The following is a 26,744-nucleotide window of genomic DNA, read 5'->3' on the forward strand; positions in this document are numbered from 1 at the left end:
TTCACCTTTTCTCTATATATCTGATGGGCCTGTAGATAAGTATGAACAGTTGGAATGGAGTCACTTAAGGGAATCCTCCTCTGACTTTCAGGATGGCCTCAATATATAAAGGCCACAGAGTGGGAAGCAGAATATGTAGGTGGTACCTGAAATTCTACCTTCAGTACTTTGACTAAAATTAAACACAAATACGACTGGGACAAGAATCATATTCCGCTTCTATCAGTAACCTGTCAGGGTGAATGGAGAGTGGAGAACTGCTTTCTATGGAGTAAAAACAGGTGGTAGGGATCCAGATAAAGGAGGGGGTATAAAAGGTAGGTAGGCAAAAAAAGCCAGCAAAAAAGTCCTGATCAAAATAACTGGTGGAGACAGTCTGTACAGATTTTCCCTCCCTCCTCTGGATTTCATTTTGATCAAAAGGAAAGCAATCTGAATTAAGACAAGAAGGAGGAGCTGGGAAGTGATAGGGTAAAGCAGTGTTCCTCTCCTAAGAAGCACCCCCAGTCACTAAGCACAGATTCTACGCTGGATTGTTGAATTTTCAGAGTTCCCTTCTGTATGATCCCAGCTAGGGCTGCAGATCATGCCAAGTCTAGGAAGAAGCCAACCCAATGCTAAGGCAGAAATCACTTGGGCTGAGAGAGAGCTCTCCTTCCCCACCTCCACACCAGTTCCAATATGAGTTGCAAGTAAAGACACTCTTCTTTTCTCACCTTATTAATTTTTATTTTGATTTGATAGTTAACTTAAAAGTTAAGGTAATACCCTATAACATGAATACTTAACGCCCACATGAAGCCAGAAGATAAGACTGACAGATGAATTGATTTGGAGCTGATTCCAAGAACTGAGCTCTCTATTTGGGTAAATACAATGATGTGGCCTTCTGCTTCCACTGCACAGGAAAGAGACTCAATATAAACCCACTCACCAGCCCCTGGGGAGCTGGGTCTCCACAGAGGTCCCCAGATCTCCCAGAATGAGCCTGCCCACTCATGCTCCCACTTAGAATCAAACTGAGAGACTCAAAGTCTGCTGGAATAAAAGTAGTTTCTTTCTCCAGGATCAGGGATTATTTTCCTCTTAAAGTCAAGAAACTTTACCCTGTAGCAGATTAGCATTGCAGGTGCACTGGACAGAAATTTCAATTTTACCAATCGTTATGGGATTAATTCTTGCCTACAATGTCCATATATGAAGAACTGGGAAATGTTCTACTCAATTCTATCCAACTCTTGCTAGAGTCATGACAGTACACACAGAAATAGACAAGGAATTCCTATATTAGATGGAAAGACTATTCTCCCCAATTGTCTAAATGTTGACAGTCAATCAATATTTTTTCAAAGCTTCTCTTCATACTTTAAATGCAAGTCTTTATTTATGATAGTCATGAGTCTGGACTATCCCTATCAATGGTACCATTCACGAGCCCATATGAGATGTATTCATACATGTACAGTACTCAAAAGCACAGACTTTGGGGTCTGCAGAACTTTCTCACTTCCTAGTTTGTGACTCTACAGAGTTTCTTAATCTATCTGGGCCCCACTTTTTCTTCATGAGCATGATGGAGAGACTATCATTTACTGATACTTTGTTAGAATTAAATGAGATAACAGACATCAAACACATGACCCAGGGGGGCCTGGGGCACAGACAATGTTAAATAAATGAGTTCTCAATCATTATCAATACCATAATCATCGATACATACAGTTTATTGACCTTAGTTAGCTCTTTATATAGCCCATCAGACATAGGAGGAGCAATATTTTGCTCACTTGAATTAGTGCCCTGAGAAGTCAGGGATATCTGACTGTATACCTGGATGTTCTGTAGGAATACTGAGGCTACACATGGTGACAGGGACAATGTTTTGCGATCTAGTGGCATTTGGATTGGAGGCCAAAGATTTACTTTCAGTTATGGCTCACCTTTATTTGAGCTTGGCCTGGTGGCTTAATTAAACTAGGCTTTGATTTCCTTCTACAAACAAAAAGCCAAGACGATGTAAATGACAGCACCATTACTTCCCACTCATCAGCCTGGATAGGCATCACTCATCAATCATGGGCTCCTTCCTCTTGAACGTGACTGTCATTCAGTTTTTCTCCAATTCAGCACTTTCAGAAGCCACCATTATACAGTTACCATATGCCGTAAAAGTTACTAACCATCCCTCACCAAGATCATCCCTGAGATTCTTGTGTTATTACATGTTGTGATTTATAGTCCATATTATGCACAGAAATGTAGAGATTCACTCAAATCCTTTAGCTGATGACAAAAATGGACTTCCAAGAGCAGAGGAGCCTGGGTAGGTAAGAAGTACTTATTCATTGTGCTCTGAGACCCAATGTTTTCAAATTTGCAACTTAACCTCACTATTCACACCTATCTGATGTTCTCTATCTCTTGCTTAACCACCACCAATATATAAACATACCCCAAAGACGAATATCTATATATGTGTATATATATAGATATATGCATGCATATGTACATATATTCTTTCAACTCTGCCTTGACTCTTTTGACCTACCCAGGTTCTCTCTTTAGGCCTCATGCACACAGATCTCTGAATTACTTTTGGAAATTTTAAGTTGACATTGTTTTTCTTCATGATGATTTTGTGACATAATAGCTCCATTTTATAGACGAGAAGCCTGAGTTCCAGAAAAGTCCAGCAACTGCCATCAAGGAGCTCTGCTGCAAGAGGAGGAGTTGAAATCCATACCAGGTTCTCAGACTTATATTTTATGCATCTGGTGACCCCCAGGCCTCCCTCCCAGCTGTCCCCAGAAAGTCCTTCATACTCACTGTCCCCTAGTCCTGATCTTTCCCAAATCTCTCAGCCAGGTTCCAGCAGCCCCTGGCATTTTCCAAGCACACAGTTCACCAAAGTGGACCATTTCCTCTTTATTATCTACACAAATATTCTTAATTATTTCTCTTCCAACCCAAAGTACTTATTTCTTATTTATGGGTGTAAATATAAAGCCGGCAGGGCTCATAATTCACAGGGAGCCATTCCAAAGGCATCTAGAGCCATCCAAATTTAAGGAGCAAGAGAGCCGATTCTCAGCCTGTTTCATTTTAAAGGGGTTTACCATAAATATTAGAATTTGAATTCCACCCAAGTAATGCATTAATAGATACTAAACCATTAATAATTTCTGTACTTTTTCATAAATGGGCAAAGTCCAATAAATAAACTATATCTCTTTCATAGCAGAGCAGGGTTAACACGTACCAAGGAGATTTCAAAGACAAACTACTGGTAGGGGCTGCCAGGAGGTGAGATTCATAATGAAACTACAAATTCTGCAGACCCATTTTTTACTGTCTGCCATGGCAAGTATCTAAAATTAAATGCTAAGCAGAAATCCGTCCTGGAATCTGACACACAGCCGTTTAGGTAAACAATCTCTGAAATTAAAAACAGATTCTAGATAATAAATAAGTCCGTGTGTGGATCTCACTGATAACAAATACTTCTGCCTGATAAATCAAAGGCTCTAGCCTTACAGAGCCTTTCTAAATTAGGCCAGATGATTCATCTAAAATATTTCATCTTGTGTCTCCTGTCTTAATGAGCGGCAGTAATGGATAGCTTCTCACCAGTTATGGCATCAGGGCCAAAGGCCTCCAGGCTAATTATTCTGAAGACCTGCAGAAACCAGCTGGCCTGGGAGGAGCCCACAAGTGAGGTGTGGGTTATCAGAAGAAAGGGGGATTTCACCACGATACTCCTTTCCCAGGTAAATACCCAGTCTTGTGGGTTTTATCTACTACCACCCTAGTATTCTAGAAGCCTGAGCCAGAGACGTCAAACATCAAAGGTAAACAGCTCTGGGAACAAGGGAATGAGTTGAAACTTCATCATTCCTAGCTGTTCAAATAAGGGCAGATCCCTGGATATCTTTGGGCCTCATTTTCCTTATCTGGAAAGTGGGGGTAACAACACTGCTCATCCTACCTTCTGGGGGCTGTGATGAGGAATAAGGAAAAGGTGTACACAGATGCACCTTCCAACCCACAAGACCCCACCCTACTACCACTGATGGTAACATTTGGTCATTCATTCTCTAGTGTTTATCAAAGGCACCTACATGTCAGGTGCAGAGGCACCTCAGTAACCGGAAGAGGCATGCCCAGCTCTTCTGGAATTGGATTCTGGGAAAGGGAGATGCATATGAAATGTATGTTGAATGATGTTAAAGCTGTGGAGAAAACACAGCAGAGGGAACCAGGGCAGGAGAGAGGGGACTGCTTTTCACACGAGAGTCAGGAATGGCCCTACAGAGGTACAACTCTCAAGTCAAGACCCAAAGGAGGAAAGGGCTTCTCAGACATTAGGACAGAAAGAAAAGAGACATCAAGGGCAAAGACATCCAAATGGGTCCCTGGAGCTTCGACAATAGGCTGGTGATTGGTGATTGCTGGTCTGAGGCAGCCAAGCCAGGAGGAGGGAGGAAAGCAAGGTGGGGCAGTGAGGAGGACAAGTTCTCCCTGGACATTGAGAGGACTTCTGCTTGAAGGAAGGAATTAGCAGAAGAGGACTAGGGTCTAACCTAACATTTCAGCAGATCACTGTGGGGCTGCCCCGCTGGGAATAGTAGCCAATCAGAATGATTCTGCTATTATGCTGGTGTCATTGTAATTGCAAGACTGTTCTGAATCAGTGTGAGGGAGAACATTGAGAAGGAGTATAAATCAGGGTCTAGGTTGTATGCATGTTGTGGGGGGCAGAGAGGCCGGAATGGGGCCCTATGAGCCCCAAGTCAGTGGACACTGGGGAGCAGCCTGGACACCCAGCCATGTTTCCATCTCTCGCACAAAGCTGTAGAGACAATAGCAGGAAGAAAGGCGATGGGGAGGAAAAAGAAAAACTGACTTCTCCCAAATCCTGAGCCTTTACAGTAGTCACCGAAGCAAGGCAAAGCCCTATGCTTCCTAAGCCTGGGGCCTCTTTACTAAAACTGAAAACAAAATTTTCTTTTAAAAAGGCAGAGCTTGGTGGAAAGCCATGGACTATATTTAATCAGCATTTGGTGTCAGCACAAGTGGCAAACACAGCACCATAAGAAGATCCAGCTCGCCCCATGCGTCAGAGCAGAAAGTGACGCAGGGGTCATTCCATTAGAGATCGCAGCTGCTTTTAAATGAAACACATATAACCTGAGTCCAATTAATGAAAGCATCCCACAATCCTCACCAGAGCTAATGTGGAATGTAGGTTTAAACCTTACTCATTCTCCAGCTCTGGGGTGCACTATGGTTTAAAATCTCAAAAGCACATGCTAGATCCTGAATGAAAGAATGTGTGACTCAGTATTCCTTTTTCTGACTTCTGGTGATTTGGCATTTTGTGACAGGGCCAGGCTGGGTTAGGCAGAGTGCCTTCACTGAATTTCTACACTTCCTCAAGGAGTGGGCAAGTCCCCAAGCAACATGGTTAAAACTCAGTCCTACCAAACCACAAAGCTGAGATTTTCACAGGCAGAGCCACTTGGAATGACTATGAAGTGGTGACAGAGATGGGGTGGGCTGAAGGTGCCCAGTTCTGATGCAAGCCAGTGGCACTCTGCCCCACTGAGTATAACACAGGACTGGATCATTCACACAACCTGCACAACTTTGGCTATGCTATGCCCCACTATTATTCTTATTTACTTGTTTGTGCTTTAAACAAACAGGGTAATTCACATTTCTTGGAGCAGTCAAGCATTTGACAATGTCTTTATTTCAGACATTTTTGATTGTCACAACTTTGGGGAGGGGATATGGCTTCCCATAGATAGAGGCCAGAGATGCTGCTAAATAACTTATAATGCACAGGACTGACACCACACAAAAAAAGAGTGATCTATTTCAAGATATCATTAATGCCAAGGTTAAGGAATCCCACTCTAAGTTGACTCATTTCTCCTTATATGTATTTTAAAAGAAATCATATGTAAGTATCACAAAAGGAAAGACCAGGGTCAGCTGTCTTAAACAGAATGTATTGAGACATATGGACAGTGAAATATTCAGTTTCAGTTAGACATAATGGCCTGCTAAAGACTTTAAGCATGAGGACAGCTCTCTTTAATAAAAGAAAAGAAAACGAAATCCATGTGTAAAAGAAATGTTGAGGACATATCAGCTCCACATGAGACTTTCTTTTATTGTGATATAAAGAGAATTGAAAGAGGGTTGCTTTTCTCCATGTGACTAATGATGTATCCATGCATCTCCAAAATCCTCTTGGGGACCACCAGCTGAAGGCGATAATGGTAAAGGGAATCTCAGTGAGTCTTGTCAGACTCCAAAGGTCATTATTATTGTGGCTATTTAGTGACAAAAGAGCTGGAAGAGGCAACAGTAGTAAGAAGTTGTTGTTACCTGAATTATAAAGCTCTCAGGAAGCTGTCTAGGGTGAGATGTTAATATTAAGATGGTTATGTGAGGAGGGGTGGGGAAACCCTACTCAGAGACTCAGTGGTGGAAGGAGGCTCTTTCTGCATAGACTGAATGTTGAAGGCCTTTCCAGATGGCTCTGTTGGTGCAAATCAATGAAAATCCAGCTAATTCTGTAGGTATTATTTTATGAATCACACTGCATACGACACCAGTACTATAAGAAAAGTACTCAAGGTCCACAGAAGGTAGATGTAATGCCTGGTTTAACACTAACTAAAGGTCTTCTTACTACCAAATTTCTAGAGGCCCTTCATGGTGACAATGTGGGTTGTGAATCTCAAACCTCCTGTCCCCCAGGGAAAAGAGAAACAACTTCTCTTAAAGTCACCAAGACTCATGCTATTTTCTTTTTTTTTTGTATTAAATTCTTTTATTGGTACATTGTAGGTATACAACACAAGTACATTTCTCATTGGGAATTGTACCTTTATATAATGCATCTTGGTTCTTATTTTTTCCCCAGTCCTAGCCCTCCCTTCACGCCCTCCACCCTTCCCTATTTACAAAGACTTTATTTCCATTTTTCCCATTTCTCATCATTTTTTCCTTTCCCTTCTTTCCTTTCCCCTGTGCCTCCCACTACCCCTACCCCTTTGGACCTTTTATTCCTATTTTACATTATCGATTATTCATTCTAATAATTGGTACATTTTAGGTATACAATATAATGGCATTCATCATTGGAAATTTGCACCTTTACATAGTCTCTCTTGGTTCTTGTTTTTCACCCTTGCCCAGCCCTCCCTTCAACCCCTCCAGCCCTCCCTATTTACAAAGATTTTGTTCCTATTTTTCCATTTTCTCATATTAATCCCATTCCCTTCTATGCTTTCCTTTAGTCCTCCCACTTCCTTCCCCTTTGCCCCTTTTCTTCCTATTTCACATTGCCTATTATACATTTAGTCCTTATTTACACTTTCAGTTTCTCACATCAGAGAAACTATTAGGTATTTATACATGTGTGTCCTATTTATTTCACTTAAGAGTATGGCCTCAATGTGCATCTACTTAGCTATAAATGTCTCTAATTTCTCATTTTTTATGGCTGAGTAGTACTCCATTTTATTAAAAAAACACATTTTCTTTATCCAGTCTCTAGTTGATGGGCATTTGGGCTGTTTCCAAGTTTTAGCTATTACAAACTGCGCTGCTATGAACATGGGTGCACATATATCACTGTGGTATGATTCTTTTAATTCTTTGGGGAAGATCCCCAGCAGTGGAATAGTGGGGTCAAATGGGACTCCCAGTCCTAGTTCTTTGAGGTATCTCCATACTGATTTCCACAGTGCTTGCACCAGTCTACACTCCCACCAGCAGTGGAGCAGGGTTCCTCTTTCCCCACAGCCCCGCCAGCATTTGTTATTGGTTGATTTCATGAGAGCAGCCATTCTTTCTGGAGTGAAGTGGAATCTCAGCGTTGTTTTCATTTGCATCTCTCGAATGACCAGTGATGTTGAACATTTTTTCATGTATTTATTTGCTATTTCTACTTCTTTGTCTGAGAAATGTCTGTTCATTTCAGACGCCCATTTTTGGACTGGGTCTTTAAATTTGGGAGGTCTGATCTTTTTAAGTTCTTTATAGATTCGAGATAGCAGACCTTTGTCTGAGGAAGAGCAGGTGAAGATTTTTTTCCCACATTGTGGATTGTCTCTTCACACTGCTGGTGGTTTCTCTTACTGTGCAGAAGCTTTTTAATAAGAAGAGATCCCATTTGTTGATTGTTTGTGCTAGTTCACAGGCAACTGAGGTTTTGTTCATAAAATCTTTTCCTACAACAATGTCTTCAAGGGTTCTACCTAACCTCTGTTCCAACTGGTTCAGAGTTTCTATTTTAATATTTAGATCTTTAATCCATTTTGATTTTAGTTTAGTGCATGGTGAGAGATACAGGTCTAGTTTTAATCTTTGGCAAGTTGAAGCCCAATGGACAGACATCCCCTGCTCCTGGGTAGGAAGGATTAATAGAGTGAAAATGGCCATACTTCCAAAACTGCTATATAGATTTAATGCAATTCCAGTTGAGATCCCAGCAGCATACTTCATAGACCTCAAGAAGAAATCCAAAAATTCATTTGGGGCAAGAAGAGACCCAGAATAGCAAAAGCAATTCTAGGTAACAGAGACATGGCAGGAGGTATCACAATCCCCAACCTGCAACTATACTACAAAGCTACTGTGATAAAAACAGCATGGTACTGGCAAAGAAACAGGCTTGAGGACCAGTGGAACAGATTAGAAGATGCAGAAACAACGCCAGACACACTCAGCCATCTCATCTTCGACAAAGGAGCCAAACACCCTCACTGGAGGAAAGATAGCCTCTTTAATAAATGGTGCTCATGCTATTTTCTTATGAAACAACTTCTCAACAGCTTTAGTAACTTAGTCTTAGAAAAGACAATATCTCCTTTTCATCAGAGAATATGGAAGTTTCAAGAGACAACACTTGTTATATTAGACATACCGTACCTAGAAGATAAAAACCATATCTTAGTGATTTTTCAATCACTGGTGTCTTCTAATAAGTTACTGAAAAAAGTGTTCATTCTAACTCTCCTTATAAACTCTTGGGTTCTCCAAAATAACAGATATTAGAAATAGTTCAGATGCATGAGCTCAAATAACCATTTCCTTGATTCTCTAGCCTAGAACAAAAGCAATGCTCTGAATTGAAAATGTGTAGAAACATCTGGACCAGCCCATACTGATGCAAACACCTTCTACCACATCAGCTTCATCCTTCAGTCTAAGCACCCAAAGCAATGGACAGGCTTGGGTTTCCCTGATTGTCCATCGTCATCATCATGTCAGTTACTCTCTCGAGACCTCTTCCAGCTCCATCCCATCATTCTTTGGCAGGTCTCTGCCTACCCAGTACACATCCACATTCCTTCTGAATGAGTGACGGGTGCATACCCACCACCCACCATCACAGTCCCTAAGGTCTGGGGACTCATTCCATCCCAGGCTCCAGGCGGGAATGTGACCAATTGGCTAACCAGTTCGTCAGATTGCATAGTCTACTGAGACTGGTAGGGATGTCATTCAGGCATGGAATCACTAGTAAGAGGAACCCTTTCTTTTTTAACTAAAAAACATGTGAGCTTTGAGGTTTGGTGTCCTCTTGCTAGCCGAGGGAGACGCTTGCCTGTCAATTAACAGTAAGAGGCCACTGGGACTTCCTCATTTGAGATTAGAGCTCAGCCATCCCTAGAGTCTTACCTACCCCTGAGTTTTCAAATATATGGACCAACAAATTTCATGTTAATTTAAACTGAGACCCTGATTAATAAAACATGCAATATGTTGGATGCCATGTTTGGTATCTCTAACACTCTCTGGTTTATTTTCTCTCCTTCACTTTCTAAAATTACCTTTTCCAGTCACTTCCTTTCCCATTTTTGAGTCTTCCTCAGAATGATCCCTCAAAGTCAGAAAGTAATAATACAACAAATGTTCTGTTAACCTCTCACTTCTGTCCCCCAACAAGATATTCCATCTCCAAACCCTTTATCTAATTTCTCTGCATCTGGGAAGGACAAGTAGTTCAGCCACAGCTAACTACATACACAGGCCCTGGACACTTATGCTGTTACTATATTAATACAAATAACTAGAAAAAAATTAATGTTCACCATTATAATTCAGGTTTTTGGGCCTCAGACTTCAAGATGAACATTTAATTTCAGGAACTGAGGTTCATTAAGAATGTTTTTTGGGCAGACAGTGAGGAAGAGTTTACCACTCCATGCCCTGGGGTCCATTCCTCTCAAATTGAGGGTGGAGTATAAAACTGACAAGGCAAAACATGTCACCTCCTTCTGAAGCTGAGTTTCAAAATGTAAAATGCATGCTCAGGAACTGAGAATCACCACCTTCACCTTCAAGTCTGCCCACGAAGGGGTGGTTTGGATTGGCATGCCATTGGAGCCCTTTGCCTGGCTGTGGAAATGCACTTGGCTTATGCAGGATGGCATTTTCCCTGGGTCCCCCAAACAGGGCTACAGAAAAAGGGGTAAATGCAGTCCACTCCTGCCCAGACTGCATGAAGGAAATGCCCTTCCCACTCTAGGTTCTGCGTGTAACACAGTTTCCCTTGGACCATGACCAGCTACATGGCTACTTCTCTCAGCGGCCTGGGAGGCCTTCTCTGGGAGAACACAGGGCAGAGAAGTCGACAGCACCATGGCCTTGACTGTTTCTCCCTGTTCTGCATCCTAGGCCTCATTAGGGGAGCTCTGGGTAGCCCTGTGCTCTTGTCTCTTTCTCCTCTTCCAGCTGCTGGTGTGGAACTCTTCCCTTTAGGGCGCAGATTCCCCAGAAAATCCAGGCAGCCTCTATGGCAGGATCAGGGCAGATTTTTCTAGACACCGAGCCAGCACTTACTGTCCTCTTGCTACACAAGGATGAGCTCAGCAAGAGCCAACTCTACTGGCCAACTACTGGCATTGTTGAAGGAATGGCACACCGTGTAACATGTCCAGACATTAACGTACTTGCATGACCCCAGGGCACATGCCCAGTGCCCCACAAACCACCCTCCCTCATAGATCCCATACTATGGAACTGCTTAGCCTGCTTCCTGCAACAAGCAGCATAATAAAGATAACAGAAGACTCAAGAAAAACAAAAGTGCTTTGGAGGTACACATGTATGTGTGTGTATACACACAGAGGCACACATCACACACACGATATACATTCATACATTCATACATATGTATTATTATGGATTATGGCTGCAATGGCCTCCCCAAGTCTCATGCGTTCAGAGGTGGGGCTTTTGGAAGGTAACTGGATCATGTTCAGAGATGGGGCGCTTTACTCATGGGTGGATTCATCCACTGGTGAGTTTAGCAGCTGAATGTGCTGTTGGGAGGTGAGGCCTGGTTGAAAGAAACCAGTCACTGGGGGGCAAATTCTTGAAAGGTGGCTCTCCCTGCCCAGGTCCTCCTTTACCTCTCTGCTTCCTGACAGTCATGACATGAGCAGCTTTCCTCTGTCCATGCACTTCTACCACGGAGTTCCTGCCTTTGAGCCTGCTGATCAGGGGCTATAAATGTGAGCCAAAATAAACCTCTCCTCCTTTGAGTTGTGGGTATCAGGTATTGTGCTTCGGTGACAGAAAAGTGACTAAGACATGTGCACACATGTATACACTACATTTTAAAATGCATAACTTCTAAACAAAAATGATTTGGGGGATATGTATGTATACATGTGATATCATGTACACATAATATACACTGTCATGAATTGCTTGACAATGGAGATGCATTCTGAGAAATGCATCATTAAGCAATTTTGTCATCATGTGAACATCACAGAGTGTACTTAAATTAAGAAAGATGCCACATTACTATACAATACAATCTTATGAGACCACTGCCTTACATGTGCTTTGTTATCAACCAAAACATTACGTGGTAACATGCTATTTGGGAAGTGCTGCAGACCTTTCGAAAGAAGGGCCTTGTGGAAGGTCCCTGGGGGTGGGTCCCTGAAGGAGACTGTGGGCTCTGGTTCCTTCTACATTTTCTTTTGCTTCCTAGCTATGACATAAAAAGTTTGTTCTACTATATACTCCCCACTTCTGCCATTCCTACCAGAAGGCTAAAAAGCAATAATTACACAAATGTAAGTAATATCTTTGAAACTCAGCAATGCCACAATGTCAATTCCATTTAAATATTCTTTTGTAATGTTCTTATGTTTAGAGAATCGCCAATATAGGGCTGAAATTTTCAGAAGCTAATCCAGATATGTTCTCTGCAGTAACTAATTCTAACCTTCATCTTTGGACCAGAGGAGTATGTAAAGGATTTGGAGGTGGGTGGGTGAGTTAGCTCCAGTTTACCCACAGACGTGTGTAGAAGCCTGGATTCTGAGGGGGGAAAAAACCAGTAGAGATTTCTTTTGTAGGAAAATGTGGCACAGAGTGGTGAGAGCAAAGGTAGTGTAGCAGTGGTGAGGGGCAGTGGGAGGGGGTGAAAGTGTGATGTGCGCAGATGAACCCCTCTCCCCACCCTGTCTAGAACAGACGGAGGGATCAATCTTTCACCTAGGCAGGGACTGGAAGGCCTTTTGCTTCCTTCTTCCTTCCATCTCTCCTCCTCCACTCCACACTAAGTCTTGGGGCCAGACCCTGCCTGCCACACCCTTTCCTGGGACCAGCAATCGGCAGTCCTTGTTGTGAGTGGACGGAAGGCTGCTTTCTCAATGCGGTCCATGAAGGAGGTGTGAACGAGAGAGATCACTTCTCATCCATACACAGGCAGTTTCTTGTTGGTAAAATCAGGGGACAGGCCACGAGGAGATGTCCAGGGAGCCACAATCAGTGCCATTCCTGGTCAAATAGAGGGAGCTTGAGTAGCAAACTATTCTCAGCAGAGTTCACCTTGACAATGGGTCATACAACAGACCAGTATTCTCAATCCCCACGTTTACATTCTGTTATGGCTTGTGTCTAGATGTCTTCTCAAAGCCTCTTACAGTCATAGATGGAGCTTTTTCAGAGGTGGCTGAATCTAGAGTGTGTGATGTTGGGATTGACTCATGGTGCAATGCTAGGATCAAGGGCACTAGGATTAAGGGTGTGAGTGTGCTATGAACCACCCTAAGTAGCCTGGATAAGATATAAGGGATAGAAAGAGCTATAGTCATCCCTTGCTTGCTCTTGCCTACCCACTTACCATGGACCATTTGTCCTCTGCAACACCTATCTGCCATTCTACGCTACCTTGGAGCCAGCCAACTATGGACTGAAACCTCTATGAACTGTGAGCCAAATAAATATTTCCTCCTTTAACTTTGAGTGTCAGGTATTTTGTCTCAGCAAAAAGGAAAGTAACTAAGACACATTCTAACAATGCACACAAGTGAGTGAGAAGAGAATTTGAACACCTTATGTCCCCAAACTTCCAAGCTTTCATTCTACCATAGAGGGTCCAACCAATCCTGCAGTATGGAATTTTGTATCTGACAGTCTCCTCTCATAGTTATTCATGAAAAAATTCAGACTACTTGGTGACTAAAATAGAAAACCCAAACCAAAGAACCAAGAGTTCCATTTTATTGAGCAGGTATGAAAGCCTACATCAAAGACTTCATATAGATCATCTCATTTGATTCTTGCAACCAACCATAACCTAAAAAGAAGGCACCCAACAAGTAAGCAGTGGTGAAATTCTTGTCCATATGCTGTTCTATATCCCAGGATACTAAGTATATCCAACATGGACTGAAGACAAAACAATACCTGTTTCTCTATAAGAAGGGCTCAGCTGCTGAGGGCACTGCCTCCTCCAATCCTCTAGAATCTGAGCGATCTATCAACAGTGGTTGGGAAAAACCAGAACAGGCACCCAGGAGGAGAAAGGCAATAAGCTGCTCCAGTGTCTGCTGAGCACTTGCATGTGTGCAATCGTACACATTCCATCAGAAACTGCAGGTATGGCCATGCCCTCCAGATGCTCACACTTTAACTGTGCAAACTGACACATGAACTACAACAGAGAGAAAAATCCATGCTCCAGTACATGGTACAGACTGTATCCCCTTCAGGAGCCCAGGAGACAGACACCAAGAAAGCCCCTCATTGATGAAATGGCTCAGAACAGCTTTGAATCTGAAAAATCAAGAGCTCAAATCAATGTCACCCAACAGTGCAATTCTGAGTGAGGTGTTAACCTCTGTGAGCCTCTGTCCTGTCACAAGAAAACACACATCATCTACTTTTGTCAGAGGAAGTAATCAGATCTGTAAAATGTGTCACCTTGGTGCAAGTCACTCGCAACACCAAAAGATGGGACCCTTGTCACCACCAGATTCACCACTCACTCTCAGACCCCCGCCACGCCCACACACTAAGAAGTGAATGGGGAGCACTGCTTTTTCTTATTTTCAGATGAGAGTCAGAAAGATTCCCAGCAAGACAATAAATGAGAGACCGAGAAAGACTTTCTGACTTAATGAGTCTGAAACTTTTAATTTAGTGCCTATGTCCTCTTGCCTGTCCTGCCACAGTTTTTAGCTGGTTGATGGTACAAACTGAATGATTCACTGACTCAGTCCTTTCACAGGGTGAAAACTGGCCTGGGGTCTGTGGATGGCTACATTCCTACATTACTCATTCCTACCTCGTTCACCACAACTCAAGTTCTCCCTCCCTTCAAGAGGAAGCTAACTGGCACAGCAGCAGGCAGTGTGGCCAGAGCAAAAGCAGAAGAGGTGGACCCAGGTCCAGTCTGTAGTTATATCCAGGCCTGCGCCCTGCCCTATGGGGTTCCCCTGAGCAAGATATTTGCCCTGTCTGAGTCCCCCATTTTCTTATCGACAAAACAGGGAGATGAACACCTTCCTAGTAAGGCTGCAGAAAGGCTGAAAGATAATGTATGTAAAAGACATGTCTAGAAGAATGCCTGCCACACAGTAGGTGCTTAATAATGGAAGCTCTTAGAAGTATGTCCATGAGCAGTTCTATGTGTGTATGTTCTCTCTCTTCTGTTCCAAATGAAGTAAGGTAAAAACTTGAGTCCTGTGTGATAATCTCTCAGGGGCCCTCATGCCTGCTCTCTTTGGAGACATCCACCAAATGCTGGTGCAAGCCAGCCCTTGATGAGTCCCATGTAACCACACATTGTGGTTAATAAATGGGTTCCTCAAGTCCTTAAGGCTGGTGTCATCTCTGGGTTGCTCTGCAGAATCTAGTCTTACTTCTCTGCACCAATCAGAACAACCAGTTGATAGACACCAAGTGCAAGAGCTGTAGAGCAGTGACCTCTCAAGGCAATGGGGGAGGGGCACACAACCTCACCATTCAGCCAGATACAGGAACACCCCAGGGACTCAGGGAATGTGAGAACACAAGTGCAGTTACTGTGCAAGGCAGGGGGAGAATCATCCCCTGAGCAAACCCCAATCAGCTCAAAACGCACTCAGCCTGTTTGTCAGGAGAGCCACAATAAACTCTGACCCACCTCCAGAAACATTGTTCCTAACAACGCCCTAAGAAGAAGAGATCAACTTATTGTTCCTCAATTAGAGGTAATATTAATTGGCATAAGGGTGCTAAGTGTAGGGGGTCATTTGTAAGCTCTGTCACAAAAAGGGGAGCACATAGTAAGAAAAAACACTGAAAACTAGCTTCACAAACATCGTAATTTTGTTGCATAGGGAAAATTAATGCTCCCAGACTTTTAAGTGGGTATGCATAGCCTCAGCCCTGTGTGTGAGAGAGAGCATGTCAATATTTATTTTTCTCTTGCCTTATATACTCACTTCCTAAAAGGCTAAGGAGTCATTGAAGAATGCTGTCCAGTCAAAGCCAGAGAAGCCATTTCAGTAGAAGAGTAACTATAGTACCTGAAAACCCAGCACTATTGTGTATCATTTCAGCAGGTGAAAGAGAAAAGGAAAAAGACTCTGCTGACAAAAAAAGATGCACCAGCTAACTTCCAGTTTCCCGGCTTCTGCTTTCCAACTAATCCCATGATGACCCATATCTCAGCCTTTAAAAACCCTGACCCAACCCATGTCAGGGAGCTCAGCTTCCAGAGGGACGCTAGTCCCCAAGGTCTCCTCACCTTCAAAGTTCAGGTCCTTCCTGAACTTCTCGGCTTGGCATTGCTCTTTCTTGGCAGAATCCTTGCAGCATTTCAATACTTAAAATATACCTTCTGCTTAAGAGATAAAATTAAATGTCCAAAAAGCAAACCAACACACATACTTATAAAGATTTTCTAAGAAATTACTGCTCAAAGGTGAAAGCAAAATATAAAACAATCACAGTAAATTTCTAAATTAAGAATCTATTTTGTCTTTCAGCAGGTTAAGTGTGTCTCGTTTAACACTTAGTTCTTTGATTCATTTTTATTTTAGTTTAGTACACTAAACTAAAGAGATATGGGTCTAGAGTGAATCTTCTATGTGTAGATAGCCAGGTTTCTCAACATCATTCATTGAAGAAGCTATCTTTCTTCCGGTGTGTGTTTTTGCCTCCTCAGTAAAGATCAAATAGTTAGATGTAGTTGAGGTTGTTTCTGCATCCTCCATTCAAGTTTAAATATCACATAGTTTCTCTTACATGAGAAACCCAGAGTAAAAATAAACAGCAAAATAAAAGATGGATAATAGGAAGTACGGAGAGAGATCATTCTCAGAAGGGAAGAGGCTCAAGAGATGAAGGAAAGGGGGAAGGGGGGAAGGAGAAGGAAATGGGATTGAAAAAGGAACTAAAATGTGTTACCTACATGTACTAACTCCACACAAAGAATGGAAACATCAGTACTGCAAAAATGTACCAAAAAAAGGAAGTGGGTCAAGGAATGGATGGAGGGGAGAGGGAGAGAGGGAAAGGCGATTGAAAAAAACCCCAAAATAATATGCATTATGTACATGTACCAACTTCCCACAAGGAAAGTAAGCATTATGTACTACAAACATGTACTAATAAAGCAAATGACCTGGAAAAAAAGAATCTAAAAGGGAAGTACTTTAATAAACAATATATAAAACTTGCAACAGTGCAACTTGCTAACACTTATAACTACCCACAAATGTGCTTGATGTTTGAGATTAGAACATAAAGTTGGGCAGCCAGCTCTTGTGAACTCATAAGTAAAACCTCTAGACAAGCACCTATATGTCCATCAACAGATGAAAGGATAAAGAAAATGTGATATTTACACACAATGGAGTACTACTCTGCCATAAAGAAGGATAAACATGAATCATTTGTGAGAAAATGGATGAACCTTGAGACCATATTGCTAAGTGAAATAAATCAGACATGATATTAATATCACATAGTGTATTTTATATAAGAAACCCAAAATATAAATAAAAAGCAAAATAAAAGATAGATAATAGGAAGTAGGAAGACAGATCTTTCTCAAATGGAAAGTGGATCAAGAGATGGAGAGAGGGAGGGAGAGGGAGGGAGAGGGAGGGAGAGGGAGGGAGAGGGAGGGAGGGAGAGGGAGGGAGGGAGAGGGAGGGAGGGAGGGAGGGAGAGGGAGGGAGGGAGGGAGGGAGGGAGAGGGAGGGAGGGAGGGGAGGGAGATGAAAAAATAATTAAGATGTGTTACGTACATGTACCAATTCCCTACAAGGAATGTAGTCATACATGCACAGTAAACGTACCAATAAAAAATAAAAACAAAATCTCTAGGGGAGAAGGGTATCACACAGTGACTGGGCTGCCTACTCATCACCAAAGGGTTAGTATTAGGGAAGGTTGTCAACTATTTTCATATTGGTTGCTAAGCAACATTCCTTCCTTCCCTCAATGTTCTGAGAGAGAGGATAACATAAGGGCAGAAAATGAGAAATGTTGGAAAAATAGGAAAGTGAAAGTCAATGGATCATAAGGTACCATTTGTAGGAAAAATAAAAGAGGAAATAATTCTTGCAGGATGTACTAAGACATCAGTTGCTTTATGACATCACAAGAGTAACACATTGAGCCTGCAGCTCAAAGACAGAGAATAGAGTGGAAGATGAATGTCCCCTAACCCCAGCATCATGCTGCTTATACGTAGTTCATACAGCCAAAAACACATGGGGTCCGTGGATGACAGCAAGCTGACCTTCCATGACAGATCGTTATAGCCCTAATAATAATAATAACAGCAACAATAATAATAATGATAATGACAATACCTGTCAAGTCCATGAAGCCCAACCAAACCTTACCCACTGTGATTCGCTGTCCCATTCCTTCAGGGTCCCTTTGTTCCCTTTACAACTAAAAGGCCCCTGCTAAGTGAGACACTCAGCAATGCTGAGTGAGTGAGTACCATGTCCAGACACTGGGCTGGGTGCTGCAGAGGAAGTGGTAGAGGCCCTGAGTAATCACTCAGCAATGTGCTTGGTCCCTTCCATCACTATGTGTGTCCCATTTTTGCCAGGACTCTATGGTAGAGCAATTACAAACCTTACAGAATGACCTAGGAGAAGTCCTAGCACGGAGCCTCAGGATGCTGGACTGTTTCCTGCCTTGATCTCCATCATTAACTGTTCCTTAGAGTGAAAACCTCAGGTCAGGGCTGAAGGTGGGGGAGGCTATGTGTGTGTGGATGCAGGGGATATCTGGGAAATCTCTGTATCCTTCCCTCAGTTCTGCTGCAAACTCAAAACTATTATTTAAAAATAGAGTCTATTTTTAAAAAGCAAAGAGACAAAGTAAATTACTGAGAAAATAAAACCTCAAGTCAAGTAGTCCATTCTAATCTCTTACCAGAGAGAGGTAAGACGTGAGTCCATTAATGTCCATTTTCATAGATTAGTTTATTAGACTAGAAGCTGTCACGTGTTGTGTCCTGTGGGAACCTACATGCTAGGCAGGTCACCTGCACAGCAGGGAGAGGCTTAGGAAATGTCACAAACAAATAAACTAGTTGGTGATTGGTGACTGGGGTGTGGGAAGGAAATGGGGAGAAAGAGAATTCAGAGGACCCTGGAGGTAAGAGAGGAAGGAAGGATTGCTGAACATGTTTTCAGTGAGGATGGGAAGACAAAAAGTTAGAGCCCCAAATGGAGAGGAAGAAGGAAAGGGCTTTCAAAAGCAGGGACTTGGACATGGATGGTGGTCTCATGCTCACATGAGATGTTGGGTAGTTTGTGCCTAACCTATGCCAAACTAAGTTTCTCCATCTGTAGAATAGTAAAAACACTTAGCATGTAGCACTGGGAGAATTAATGGTGATATATTCAAAGCAAGCCCCATGGTACCTGGCATATAGTAAATGGTCAATAAACTCTAATCAATGTTATTATCATATATGGAACCACTTTAAATTACAAAGCACTAGTTTCAACTGTTCATAAAACTATTATTTATAGCTGTGTCTAAGATTGGTCTTGGTTAACTGCCAACTTCACTCCTCTAAGCCAATGTTTTCCTAATTTCAGGCATGTGCATACCACCCTCATGATTTCTTTTCTATCCAAATCCCATCTCTTGTAATTATTATTATTAATAAAAAATAGTAGTATAAAGCACAATAACAATAACAGCAACAATAACAAGAGTAATGTTCCTGAACTACTTATCTCCTGCCAAGCACTATTCTAAGAGCTCTCTAAATAATAACTCTTTGATCTTTACAGAAACTCTAATACCATTTTTCAGATTTAAAAATTGAGGCATGGGGGCCGGGGATTTGCTCAGTGGTTCCACTGCCTGCTGCGCAAGCGCAAGGACCTGAGTTCGATGCCCGATACCAAAAAAAAAAAAAAATTTGAGACATGGGAGGGCCAAGATCATTAAGCCAATAAACAGCAAAATGCAGATTCAAATTCACAGAGTCAGGCCTCCAAACTCACACATAGCCACTCCTCATAATGCCCCTTTCATCTCTGTATGCCTGCATTTAATTTTTAAATTGACTCACATTTAGACTTTAAAAATTATATCACTCTGTGCCATCTATCTGTGCAATCCGGGGCCTGATATGCTAGCTATAATCTTGGTGCATGCAAAAAACAACTACAATATTATGGAGATTAAAATACTTCTTTGAGCCACCTAAAATCACCAATGAAATAAACTTTCAGAGGCTGGCCTTTTATACACCTAGGAGTTCCTTCTATCTCGAGCCAAAAAACCAACTAACCACTTCCTAGCAGTGCCCTCTTCAAGACCCATTCTCCACCTCCCCTTTGCAAAAGAAACTGGACTTTGATCAGGCACGTGGCTGCCAAGCTGAACGACTACATTTTCTTTTCAGCTGTGGCTCTGTGAAAGAGCTCTGCCCAATGGGATGCAAAGGGACATCATAGGTGGGGCTTGGAAGACTCCTTAAAAGGGAAGGAGCCTGTTCTTCATTCTGTCCTCTTTGCTTTTGAGAATGAGCACACAGGGACAGTGATGAGGCCACAAGTCACCATCCTGAATCATGAGAAATATGCCAAGGATGTCAGCACCATAGAGGGAAGGAGGGTCATGAAACTATCACACCAGCTCTATCCTACCTACCTCTATACCTCTTTTATAGGCAAGACAGCTAAATCTCTATCTATACTATTAAGACGCTGGTAAGATTTTCTGCTGCATGCAGCTGAACTTCATTCTATAAATATACCATCCCTCCCTCACTCCAGCATCTCTCCACTCTTCAACCAGAACTCAATCAGAAGCAAGCAGAAGGACCCGAGTTCAATCCCCAGTACCAAAAAAAAAAACTCAATCAGAAAATTCTACCCAGAGGAAATGTCTCCTAAGTAGTGCTCAACAGGCTGAGTTCTGGACAGTAACTACTGCCACTTATGTGTTCATTTAGGAACACTCTGCTGTAAACACTTTATTTATATTATTCCATGTAATACTCCCAACATGCCTACCTAATAGGGACTGGATAGTCACATATAATAGAAACTGAGGCACAGACCAGTTGAGTATCTTATCTAATGTCACACAATTAATAAGCGACAGACCCAGACTTTAAACCCAATAATGCAACCCTAAAGGATCTCAACCTTAATGATCTTTCTCCAAAATTAAACAGATATCAGAATGGCTTCCTCCTTGGAGACCCCTGGCCACTCTGTGAAGACCAAAATGACTTTGCCTCTAGAAATCATGCTGGGAGCCCCAAAGAGATTCTTTCTGTCATTATATCAACACCATATTTTAAATAAGACCAAATGCAAGTTGGATGTTTGAGCATAAATGTTGGATGATTCATTTTGTGGGTGAAAGGTATTTTAAAAGATGGCCAAAAGGAATGTCCAGAAAATCTTTGCTCCTGACCCTCAGGAATTCCACCTGGCTCCCCAGGTACCCTGGTCAGAGCAGGACACGTGCCCCCCCCCGCCAGCCACCACAGAGTTAATTCATATTTCTCAGGCCTGGCACATGTTCAGTCAAAAACCTGGCTGAGTGCCTGTTGTTTACTGAAGCTGGAGAAGAAGCATCTGCAACATTACGAAAAGCATATTGTAAAAGGCAACACATGCAAATTAAACCTCTTGAGCTATGAGTAAATTGCTGGGAAAATTTATAACTCATTTAATAAAACTTGAAGTAAATACATAGCCTGGCTCCCAGGGAAAACAAAATATTTCCCACAATTCTCTCCTCTGAAGGAAAAAGAAATAGAAGAAGAAAAGGGAAAAAATAGAAAAGGACCATCAAGCTAGAGGCTCTATCAAGTATAAAGGACAAATAGCAATACGAGCAGTGAGCAAATCCCACTTGGGATCCCGGGGCATTTAATACCCAAAGGGCAGTGCCACACTCTCCACTCTGGGAGGTACGTGACAATGTCCAGGCCAAAGCCATTTCTCCAATAACCCATCACTGTGCTCTCCCAACAAGACTCGCCTGGGCATCTTCTATTCATTAATCCATCCAACAAGTATTTGTCCAGTGTCTACTAGAGAGGCACACGGTCTGGAGCCCCATTGTCTGGCCTCTAATCCAGTCTTTGTCACTTTCTACCATTATGACCTCAGGCTATTGTGTTAAGCCTCTGTATTTGTTTTCTTACCTGTAAAACAGGAATAACAATGATACCCCCATTTTATGGTCATTGTGGAAACCGAATAGATTGATATACATAAAGTATTTAGAATAATGCCTAGAAAACAGTAATTTTTTGGAATATTAGCTACCTAGTTTGTATGAGCTAGTGTCATGGTCCAGCCACTCTGGTAGGTGCACAGGGTACAAGATCAAACAAGGCAGAAAAGGCTCTGTGTCATGGAGTTCAGATTCCACCAGGGGTAGACAATACACAGACACATGAATAAGAAACACCTTTTATGACAATCACAGGTGCTCTGGAAAAAAACGAAAAAGAGTAAGAGACTGGTGAGAGATGGCTCCTTGGGAGTGGGAACTCCATTTCTACGGCTAGCAAAGAAAGTCCCTTTGAGAAGGTGACATTAAAACTGAGACAATAACAAGGAACCAACTTAACCAAGAATGTTCTGCACAAAAGGAGTATCTTCTTAAATATTGTAAGACAAATAGGTAAAAGAAACACATTTGCTCTCTCTGAGTGAAAGCCCCCAAGGTCAACAGGCCAGAATGCACAGAACTAGGGGCAGTATGTGACATAGGGTGGGACAAAAAAGCAGGACAAGAACAGACCACGCACTAGTAGGATATGGCAGGACTTTGGATTTTACACCAAATGCAACAGGTAACCACTGCAAGGAGTTAAGACACCACAGTGACAGGGCCCAACTAATAGTTTAGAAGCTTACTCTGGCTGCCATATAGTGAATGGACTGCATGGAGAAAAGGGGAGAGAGAAGCGGCTCTAAGGCTACTATGGTAGTCCTGGTACAATGTGCTCGTGCCTTGGCCCAAGAAGCCAGTAGAGAAGATTTAGAAAATATTTTTAGAGTAGAGTTTACTGGACTTTCTGATGACTTGGATGTAGGGGAGAAGGCAAGAAAGAAATCAAGAATGCCTCCTGGTCGGGGTGGTGTGTCCATCTACCTTTGATGGACACTGTAGAATGTGGAGCAGACAGGGTTTCTAATCTAAAAAAAGCCCTAGGGAGAGTTGGTTACAGAAGCTTGATACAGTACACATGAAACAGAACCAACAGAAGATGAGAGTGAAGTGCTTCAGTGCATGGTTCAGAGTCCAAGATTCAAAGAGAGAAGAGAGCTTCATGGGCTGGAGTTTTCATGGAAGGTCACAGTCAACAGAGTATCCAATCTGGCCTTTAAGGTCATAGTCTTTGGTGTTTCACAAAGAAAAGGTCCCATGACATCATGTGGAAGAGAATAGCCCAGTATGGTCCACACCAAAGAAGTGAGGTCCATCACTTGTGACAGATGATGGCTTTCATCCAGTTCATTATTGCTTTATTGGGCACATGCCCAACCCAAAGGGCAAGTGGGCAGCATGTGATAACCTCATTCTACTGGTCATCCTTGCTCCCATTCTTCAAGAAAAAATCAGAATATCCTTGGGCACAACTGTCAAGGCACAGATACATGGACACATGGGGCAGTGGCTGGGAGCTCAGGGAATGTGGTCAAGCAGACCTGGGTTCAGACCCTAGTTTGAATAGCCATTACTCTGTGACCGTGGATAAGTTACTTTTTTCTCTATTCCTCAGTTTCTACAAAATGGGATAAGAATGACATCTCCCATTCTCCTTAAATAAAGTAACACCCTTTAAGGGCTTAGCACAATGCCTGAGTAGGATAAAGTTCTCAGTGATTTCTAATTAAAGAAGAATGGTTCCTCCCAGAGCATCCTGTAGGTCTTGTGTCATAGCTTTTATATCCTTGATGGTTATTACCCATCTAAGCATCTGTCTTCCTCACTAGTTCTTAACTACCCATGAAGTGTTTTGGGTTACTCAGCATTATTATGAGCAGCTAATATGGTGCCCTGTATTAATCATCATCATCATAATACTGTAATTATTTATAATTTATGGTAGTCAATATTTACAGAACTCTCACCATGTGTTAAGCACTTCACTAAGTACCCTGTAGGTATTATGTTGTTGGTTACACAGTGGTGGTTAGGAGCCTAAAATACTTCATCATAAATCTCTATTCCATTGCTTCCTACCTAGCTGACTTTTGGTAAATTATTTAACTCTTCTACCACTTAGTTTTCTCATCCGCAAAATGGGGAAGAAGCAATATTTCCCTCATTGAGTTGTTTGGAGGATTAAATGAGTTGGTAAATGTGAAGCTCATAGTAAAGGTTAAGGTCATAGTCTTTGGTGTTTCACAAAGAAAAGGTCCCATGAGATCAGGTATTAATAACTCTATGATGCTGCTGTCATCCCCGTGTTAAGAGAGAAATAAAGGCACACAGAAGTTGTCCATAATTCTGACACCTACAAGGCCACTACAGGGACTGCTAAAGCCGGGTGCCAAGCAGGCAAACCGGCCCCACCACAAGCCTTCTATTGAGTACATATGGCCATGCACTCTGGGGTCCCCTTTGCAAATACTGTACATTCAGGTTACTTTGAACTAGAGAGCCTTTCCCCTCAGGACCAGGTAGACATTCTGCCCCCACTCCTGGGATTGGTTCTGACCCTCCCCCAAGTCATGGTGCTACAATTACTCACCTTCCTGGTGGGAATCTCAGCACTACACAAAGGTCTTGCTAGCCTAAACTGTAGGAGATTACCCTAGCATAAGGTTGGAAACCTTTGGGGCAGTGGTATTACAAAAATCTGAGTGTGAATCCCAGCTTTGTCACTTACTTGCTTCCTGGCCTTAGCAAGTTACCAAACTTATTCAACAGAGCTGAGCCTTGGGTGACTCATCACTAAAATGGGATGAAAAATAGTACCTACCACAGGCCTGACAGAAAATGAATGGTAGTGGATGTAAAACACCTGGCACAGTGCCTAAAGCAAGAAGAGCTCATACATGTTAGGAGCTGTCATTGTGATGCTGCTATTGTTATTGTCACAGTAGCTTTGTCCTAAAAGGACTTTCTCCCAATATAGTATGCCTTTCCCCAGTGTATCACACAGGCCAGGGGAAGGCAATACAAGCCCTTCACTGGGATTTCTGGAAACTGCTCCAGGAAGCCTGCCCTGGCCCTCACATGATTATTTGTAAGGGCTGCAGATGGTGGCAGTGCAAACAGGAGATCCTGGTGCAGGGGAACTTTTGAAAGTCCTGACAGTTTCTCAAAGAACAAAGGCAGAAGATGACGGCTTCTGACTCAAGGCTCCAGGCCTCTCTCTCATCTCTCATGTATGTGGACATCACTCAGGCCCATCAGATCCCAAGACTGCTGTCTGCTGACTGACAACAGAAAGAGAAATTTAGAGGTGTGAGCAAAATGACAGAGCTGTCACGGCAGCCTCTGAAATGACTCTTTTCTTAAAGAAAGGAAAGATAACAGTGGGGGAAAAAATTCTCAGACAGCTGCAATACCCTGTCACAGTTGCTGGGACAGGTTTGTGTTTTGTTTTCCAAAAAAAAAAAAAGCTTTGGATGAATTTAAGAAATGGGAAGAAGAAAATAGTTTACCCCCAATTTTAATCTGTCCTTTATAAGAGTAAGACAGAATTTAGAATACAAGTTTTGTCCTTTGGACACAAAAGAGGAAAATGTCAGCTAGTTTTATTTGTGGAAAGGGAGAATTTTTCTTCACCCTTCAAAAAATGTTTAAATATAAAAAAAAAATACTACCAGACCCCAAAGGCTCCTTTCCTTTCAATGGGACCAGCTCATGTGCTCAGATCCCAGTTCTTGTGTGGACTCTGGGCCAACCCATACCATAGTGACCAGCTCTGGGCTACTTGGGTTGCAGCACATGGAGGTCACATGTTTGTCAAACATTCAGAAAACAGCCAAGCAATATGTCCAAGAGCCAGACCTCGCTCCCCCTTCCTGCCAGCCAGTATTTCCTGCCAGTGTTGATAGTTTAAAACGTCTTGTTTCTTTCTTTACATCCAAATAACACGGGAAACTTGGGGGAGGATTCTGAAAAACAAAGGTCTCCAGACTGAAATGCACAAACTGACTTTACATCCTGCCTCCCTTTAACAGCAGGGATGTCCTTGACCAAGGAGATCATGTTTCAAAGGCCCCCATTTGCAGTTTTCTGTGAGCCCTAACTTTACAATAGCCATGAGAAGAAATAGATTCCCAATCTTACCCACAGGTCATGCACAGCCCAGAAAGAAATGCCTTTATTAAAATAATGCCTTGGAAAACCCTGTAATTCTAATAGCAAAAGAACAGATCATAATAGATGAGAGGAAATTGCACTTGGAGCATTTTTCCAAGAGTCTGGGAGGGCTGAGCAGGCCAGAATAAGAAACCCCATCCCTGCCTGCAAAACACTCCAGGAGAACCACAAGCCTACAGTGGATTGCTGATTGATGTAACACTTGGATTAAAAATACACGGCATGAAATACAATTTCCAGAGAGGAAAAGGAAGTTCTTGATGAGCCTGGTGAAAGAGTGATAAAAGCTTCACTCAAGGCTTCCACTTTAGTATCAGATTGTGGGAAACTTTCATTGAAACAACCCAACTGAGTCCATTAGCCATCCATCCGAGAGTGTGACATAAACCCTTAACACGTTGGTGGAGAGAGAGCCCTATAATCGCTCTGATTTCCTGCTGGGAAAAGACAGAAGGCCAGTCAGCAGATGGGGAGGCTGTCTAAAGACACCCCAAGAATGAGAGAAAGAAAAGAAGAAAATGTGCATGGGAAAACAGAAAGAAACCAATGTGAATTTCTACATCTTTTCAACAGCATCTCTGCTTGGCAGTACTGACTTGGCGCTGCTGAGGACCTATTTACAGTAG

The 26,744-nt window shown here is 42.4% G+C and overlaps 1 protein-coding gene and 1 long non-coding RNA gene across 46 annotated transcripts in view; one reads left to right on the top strand and one right to left on the bottom strand.

Moving 5' to 3' along the window:
• The window catches only part of Lrmda (leucine rich melanocyte differentiation associated), a 1,370,443-nt gene that overhangs the window by 810,935 nt on the left and 532,764 nt on the right, over positions 1-26,744 (bottom strand). The gene's annotated exons all lie outside the window — the stretch shown is intronic.
• Positions 24,949-26,744, top strand: part of LOC110349580 (uncharacterized) — a 2,953-nt gene continuing 1,157 nt past the window's right edge. Inside the window, exons 1-2 of the long non-coding RNA XR_002395608.2 lie at positions 24,949-25,252; positions 26,692-26,744. The exon at positions 26,692-26,744 is cut by the window's right edge and continues 3 nt beyond it. This is a non-coding gene — a long non-coding RNA (uncharacterized LOC110349580). The remainder of the gene's footprint in view (positions 25,253-26,691) is intronic.

The sequence above is a fragment of the Heterocephalus glaber genome, unplaced genomic scaffold (genome assembly GCF_053883595.1).
Source record: "Heterocephalus glaber isolate CG9 unplaced genomic scaffold, H.glaber_assembly_v1.0 deba00001497, whole genome shotgun sequence".
NCBI classification, from domain to species: domain Eukaryota; kingdom Metazoa; phylum Chordata; class Mammalia; order Rodentia; family Bathyergidae; genus Heterocephalus; species Heterocephalus glaber.